The sequence below is a fragment of the Terrapene carolina genome, unplaced genomic scaffold (genome assembly GCF_002925995.2).
Source record: "Terrapene carolina triunguis isolate 2854851 unplaced genomic scaffold, T_m_triunguis-2.0 Scaffold130, whole genome shotgun sequence".
Classification (NCBI taxonomy): Eukaryota; Metazoa; Chordata; order Testudines; family Emydidae; genus Terrapene; species Terrapene triunguis.
The window spans coordinates 20,579,831-20,586,950 of NW_020664481.1; the positions used below are offsets into that span (position 1 = coordinate 20,579,831).

The 7,120-nt window shown below is 46.6% G+C and overlaps 1 protein-coding gene across 1 annotated transcript in view; it reads left to right on the top strand.

Moving 5' to 3' along the window:
• The first annotated feature begins 217 nt into the window (after positions 1-217).
• Positions 218-7,120, top strand: part of KIFC3 (kinesin family member C3) — a 61,659-nt gene continuing 54,756 nt past the window's right edge. Inside the window, exon 1 of the mRNA XM_026652666.1 lies at positions 218-347. The gene's annotated coding sequence lies outside the window, so the exon portion shown is untranslated. The remainder of the gene's footprint in view (positions 348-7,120) is intronic.

Genomic DNA, 7,120 nt, shown 5'->3' on the forward strand with positions numbered 1-7,120 from the left:
CTTACACTTGCCAGAGCTATCTTGCTCTCATTGTTAACCTTTTTTCTAGGAGTGCTTTATAAGCAGAATCCCTCACTGGTTAATTCCATCAAACATTAATGACCTATTGGATGAACTGTGTATTCTTCCTCGGGGCGATATCTGGTTTCGTGGTTCCTAGGCAGCCATCAGAAAGAGCAGGAAGCCGGGACTATGCTGTACAGGCATGTCTGAGACTTTGTTCAGCAGGGGGGAGAGGAAATGGACATTGTGTAGTGCACAAATATGCAGCATTAAGACTAATCACTGGAAATATTCAAGAGATCCTGTTTGAAAGGGAAGTTTGAAAAATATGACAAGCGTAAAAGGTAGGTCGCTTCACAGAAGCAGAGACAACGAGTGGAGTGGTGCAGCTTTGGCACGAAAACAGCTTTGTGCTACGGTTCTTGTCTATCTGTGGGGTTATAGTCTGTCTGACAAATGTTGTTTCAATACGAGTGTAAAAATGACCCGGAGTATAGATGGAGTATGGCTGTGATTCTTTTCCCTCTCCTTGGCCTTAGGTCTGTTTCATACTAAACAAAAATGAAAAAGGTTTCAGAGAGGTGGTAGCCATGTTAGTCTGTATCAGCAAAAACAACGAGGAGTCCGGTGGCACCTTAGAGACTAACACATTTATTTGGGCATAAGCTTTCGTGGGCTAGAACCCACTTCATCGGCTGCATGGAGTGGAACATACAGTAGGGAGGTATAAATACACAACACATGAAAAGAGGGGAGTTGCCTTACCAAGTGGGGGGGTCAGTGCTAAGGAGCCAATTCAATTGAAGGTGGAAGTGGGCAATTCTCAGCAGTTGACAAGAAGGGGTGGAAATCACTTTTGTAGTGTTAATGAGGCCAATGTAAGCAAGGTGGCCCCCTTCAAACAGTTGACGAGAAGGTGTGAGTATTTAGCAAAGGGAAATTAGTTTTGTAAAAACAACGAGGAGAACTTGTGGCACCTTAGAGACTAACAAATTGATTTAGTTTGTGTAGTGACCCATCCACTCCCAGTCTCTATTCAGACCTAATTTGATGTTTGCAAAAATGAAAAAGTTTATTAAATCCTATCCAGGGTGTGTGGTTATTTTGTTTTGTTTGGGGCTTTTTTGTGCGTCAATTGCCTCGATTGGACAGAGAGGGAATTCAATATGGGAGACCTAGGCAAGTCCATTGGCCCAGTATGGGCTAGCTAGTGCATCGCTTACAGAAATTAAAGTACAGAGCCTTGCTTTTTCTAAGACTGGTTTGAGAGCTTAGTGCTTTTTGTGCATAACAGTGACAGATTCATGGTAGGAAACTGAGGCGTTCACCACTGATTGCATTGGGGTTGTGATGGTTTAGTCTCCTACATGGTACATTACAAATGGACAGGCTCTGGGCCAGATCCTCTGTCACTCTGGTGGTACAAAGCGGCCCGAAAGCCAACTCACTTAACTGGCCCATTGAAGATTCCTCGCATCTAGGAGAATCCTCAAGTGGCGTAGAGCTGCAGTAATAGCAGCTCCATGCTACCCTTGATCCTGGTTGTTGGTGCGGGGGCATGGTCATGGAAAAGGGGTGTGATCCAAGCATCTCTATGTTCCAGTGATCCCCATCTGCTGGAATGCTCCCTTGGGGCCATGCGCAGCCACCATAAACTACCAGAGTCCTAAAGCTATGACTTTGATCCATTGGCCATCTGGATACGGGTATGCAAAAGTGGTTAGGTCACTTTTATAACACTCCCCTCCATGTCCTGAGCTGTGTTGAATGCAAGTTGGCCATATCTCAGGATCTGGGCCTCTGGGTTTGTGCATTTTAAAATGAGTACAAATGCCTCACAAGAAGCTTAATCTTTGTAACGAGCTTTGATATCTTTGGATAAAAGATACTGTGGAAATGCAGAGTATTTATTATTATTATTTTATTAATCAATTTATATAGGGTTTGGCAAATCGTATCTCGGCTGCTCCCAGAAACCTCCTCACAGTTTAAGGTTCCTGTGCTGCAGTAAAACTGTAATAATGAGCCAGGCTATAATGAAATGGTCTCTAGAGACACATTCTCATTACAATTGATCTTTCTAGTGGGGGGGGGGGGGGTTCAATAAGGAGAGTCTAGGTACATAGGAGATTTTAGTTCTGCTCCTGTCTGCATTTCTGGATTAGTGATTTTTTTTCCCATCAGGTTGCTTGTGTGGAGGGGAAGGGAGGGAGTTAAATTTTAGCCAAGATTTTGTGGTTCTCTGCCCAGAGGTTTTACAGATGTAGGTTAAATATTTGCTTGGGGCAGAATGCACGGCTAATCCAAAAGGCACCAATCACAGATATGTTTCGATTGTTGTAGCTTCACTTAGTCCGTTGCACTGCATTGGGCAAGTAAAATATGAATGAACTTGCCTGACTTAACAGCTAATTGATTTCTCCATATTTAAGAGGTTGCTGAGCATTTCTGCTTAATGAAAGTGACTCTCACAACATTGGGCAAGCTTCTCTCATGCAGTTTTGCCAAGGCATATCAATTCTGACCCCCAACATTCCAGCTAATGAAGTTAAGGGATTTTCCTGAGCAGACCGCCACAACTGTGATGATTTTGTGATATGAAAAACGATCTACTAAAGAGAACATTGAAACTTACCAGACTAGTGTATTCATTAAATTACATTTGAATCCAGAGGTAAACGAACATTTATTAACCACAGCATACCTGTGAAGTACTCCTTTTTCCTCTTCCACTCCAAACTTTCTTGTGTGACTGCTTTACGTCCGTGTGGGAAAATGTGAATTTGAGGATTTCTTGACATGGAATTAGCTGGGGTCACTGTGCAATCTTCAATTCACTGCAGTGTATATTGCAGTCAGGAATCCATATCTGATGGAACTGGTTCTAGGGAGTTCGGTTTGTCCCTTAAACAACACCAGGTCTTACCTTAGCCGTGCTCACTGGGGGACAGATCTTGAAATCATTTCCCACGTTTTACTCAGGCAAGCTCTCATGCAGTACAGTGAAAGTTTGTCTGAGTAAAAATGGAGTAAAGATTTCAGAATATGGCTCTATGTGATTATCATTATAGTACTGGCGGACTGTTTGTCGTGTTATCGGTGGAGTGTGTATGACTTCGTGTACAGTGCATTCTGTGAATAGGCTAATGTAATTTAGCATAGAAATTGCTTGATAGTTGTCCACGTGTTTTTAATTATTAACTTCCAGCTGATGATAGTGCACTTGGTACCTTGTGGCCATGTTTGGAAAGCACTGATTCCAGTGAGTCCTGTGATAAGGTGTTATTTTGCTTGTGTTTCTCTGTGATATCATGCAAACTGATATCTCGACAAGCACTTTTTAACAATGTAGCCAGCTGGAGAGAGAGGCCAGGTACCAGGCAGGTGCCATCTTGTTTTCGGAAGAATTGTGGTTAGTAACATGAGTAGGTCTGTTTTCCTTTCTCATTTAGAATCATATATGCATTAAAAGCTCTTGCCTTTTCTCTTGTGTGTAAGGAAAATTATCTTAGCACTGAAGCCTAAACTAATCTCTTTGGAGGTCCTTTTTTGACGACTTTGTCTTGCTTGCTGGATGTGCTGTCGTGTGCATTTGACCACCGACCATGTAAGTGGCCAGGTGCTCTATGTAGAACTTTTATCCCATAGGGCAATTGCTGATACTCCTTGCCTCAGCATTTGGCCACACCGCAGACACCTGGCTCTGTTTGCCATCATCGCACTCATAAAAGCTCCTCCCCAAACACTTCTGTGAAGAAAACCCAGTCACCTAAAAGTTCATAGTAAAGAGAACAAAAACAAAACAAAAAAAAAAGGAAATAAACGTGGCTGGATCTGATCAAGCTCTGAATCTGATTCAGCCAATGTGCTCATGAATAAATTTTTCTACTCTTCACCTAGTTTTCCTACTAATCAGTACTTTCCCCCACCCAGTCAATGAATCCTTCTGTTCCCCCCAAATCAATTAACACTGCTCCTAATCAGTTAATTAATTCTGCCCCTCCTCCCCAGGCTTTTTTCTAGGGCTTTTCTGCTGTGTCTCTATCACTCTCTAAGAGACCTGTGTGCTCCCAACTCCTCTTTCTTCTGAGAGCCCTGCTCCTCGCTTGCCAGCCTGTACTCAGAAAGCTCAGCTCAGTGGTCACTCTGATCCTCTGCCTCTCCCCTTCCTTCTCTGAAAACAGTAGCAGCAAAGGGACTTCTCCTCCTAGCCTGTGAAAAATCTAGTGTCAGAGGCCACTTTTATCCTTCTCCGGTTTCCTGGGAAAGGTGTTCAAAATGGTATGGTATGTTTAGTTTAAGCTCTGCAGCATTAGTTGGCAAAACATTATCTCCCAAGTTCAGACAACATCTTCTCAAAATTGACTCTTCCAAGAGATGTGCTCCTGTACCTCTCAGGGCAAACACAGCATATAACCATCTGAAAGGGGTAGCTTTCAATTCCTCGGCCCCACCCTCAGCAACTATCACCTCTGATTCTTCCAACTTGGAATGGGGAGCCCATTTCAACAAGGTACCTAGTCACCATAATTGGAACTATTTGGAGAAGAAGCTACAATCAACATACTAGAACTGAGGGCAGTTTGCTGAGTTCTCAGGTCCTGTTTGCTGGAAGTACAATATGTCTGGATAAATCCCAGGACACAATCGACTTGCAAGTGCTATGACCTCAAGTGGAAAAGATTTTGAGTTTGGGCATCCGTTAACAACATCATCCCAATGTCAGCTTCAAGCCAGTCTATACTTGAATACTTGCTTCACTTGAAACTTTCCGGTCACTTCTAATCACCTCTGAAAGTTCATTTAGCAGCCATATCTACTGACAACATGCTACTGTACTTACTCGTGACAGAATAAAGAGATTTATGGAAGGTTTAGTGAACTACTATCTAGGAGTCAAAGTCCAACTCCATCATGGGACCTTAACCTAGTCATCACTTATGAAGCCACCCTCTGAGCTGCTGAATGAGTGTTTGCTGTTTCACCTATCAATCAAAAGAGCCTTCATTATAGCCGTAACATCTGTCAGAAGTGCAAGTGAACTTCAAGCTTCCATGGCTGATCCACCCTTCACAGTTTTCCCTGGGACAAAGAGGTTCTCTGTAACCCAAAATTCTTACCCAAGGTGGTAATTGATTTCCATCTCAAGCAAGCAAGCCATCTGCCAGAATTCTTCCGCAGACCTCACGCTCATTTGAACAAAGTAACTCCACACGCTAGATGCTAAAACGAGTTTAGCTTTTTATCCAGGGATCCAAGAGTTTAGAAAGCCACCAAATCTTTTTATTTCTTACACACAAAATAATAAAAGGCAGGCAATTACCCACGGAGATAGCCTTGGTGAAGTACGGCTAGGCCTTGAAGAAAGTTACAAATGAGCCTCTGTCCCTCTCCAGATAGGGATAAGATCACATTCCATGAGGGCAGCGGTAGACTCTGTGGCATGCATTTGCCATATTCCCATTGTAGAAATTTGCAGAGCTGCAACATGGCGCTCTGTTCATACATTTACAAAACACTGTACACCACGCCTAGCATCCCAGGTGGATGCTCAGTTTGGTAGAGCAGTACTTCACTCATTGTTCAATTAGGACTCCACATCTCACCTTCCTAAGGCTATGTCTACATTGACAGAGTTACAGCGCCGCTCAGAGAGCGCTGAAGGGAAACCGCTGTTGTGTGTTCACACTGACAGCTGCCTGCACAATAGCGTGTTCACACTTGCGGCACTTGCAGCGGTATTCGGAGTGGTGCACTCTGGGCAGCTATCCCGCAGAGCATCTCTTCCTCTTCTGCCGCTAAGAGTTGTGGGAAGGCGGAGGGGGTCGCGGGGCATCCTGGGTCCTGTCCCAATGCCCCGTGATGCACTGCTTCGCATCTCAGCAATCCCTGTGTGTACATATTGGGTTCCGGGAAAGTGGGCGGGCAAAGCCCGCTCACTGCTAAAGGATCCCCCCCTCAGCCTAAGGGGAAGATCTACAGGACCCGAAAACCAACTGATTACGGGGGACAACTAATGTAATAACAGGGACAGGAGTGTGGTCAAAGGGTCAAAAGAAGGGAACCTGATGGGGACACCGAGCAGAGAACCCCGGACAGCACCCACTGCTCCTCAAAGGTGTCAAGGGAGCCAGTGGACGCCGCCCAGAGGAACTCTGGCCGGATACGTGAACGGACAGAGGATCAGAAACAGGCCCCACAGTCACAGGAGCTTCCATCGGCCAACCTCCGCTCCCTGGTTTTATAGATGGCCAGTTTAGCCAGGGCCAAGAGGAAGTTGACCAGGAGGTCCCGTGACTTTGTGGGGCCACGGATAGGGAGTGGGTAGAGAAGAAGGTGAGGGAAAAAGTGCAGCCAGAAACACAACATAATATTGGTGAGGAGCCGGTATAGGGGCTGTAACCTGGCGCACTCCAAGTAAATGTGAGCCAGGGTTTCCCTCATGCCGCAGAAAGGGCAGGTGTCTGGGACAGGGGTAAACCGTGCCAAGTACACGCCTGTGCTCACGGCCCCATGAAGGAGCCACCAGCTGATATCCCAGGCAGGCTTCGGGACCAGGGTGGAGTATAGGCTGGCCCACCGGGGCTTCTCACCCTCTACAGGTGGTAGGAGGTCCTGCCATTTTGTGTCGGGTCGGGACACGAGGGTGAGGAAGTGAAAGGTGTGGAGCACGAGCGTGTATAGATGTTTCCTTGACGCGGTCTGGAAACGAACCGGCTGCAAGTTGTGCAGCCGGCTCACGGAGAAGGGGCGGGGGGGCTGGTTAGGTCCACGGGGCAGGGGCCCGATGAAAAGGTCCGGAGGGCCTGGGGTGGAGGGTGGGCGGGGAGTGCCCTCTCGCAGGACCCGGTCGAGGTAGGCCCGAACAGCGGGCGGCAAAGCGGCCCTCACCTCCTGAAGTACGTGCTGGGGAGTACAAGGCCTGGAGAGCCCCATAGACCGAGCGAGCGTCAGGGGATCCAGCTAGTCTCCTCGATCGTAATCCAGGAGGTCTCCGACTCTGGTTATTTCCGCCAGGACCAACCTCTGGCGCACCGAAGGGGATTCCGCCACCTGCACACAGAGCTGGGGATTGTGTAGCAGGGGCCTGCGGCAGCTCCCCTCCCCACCCTGAGGC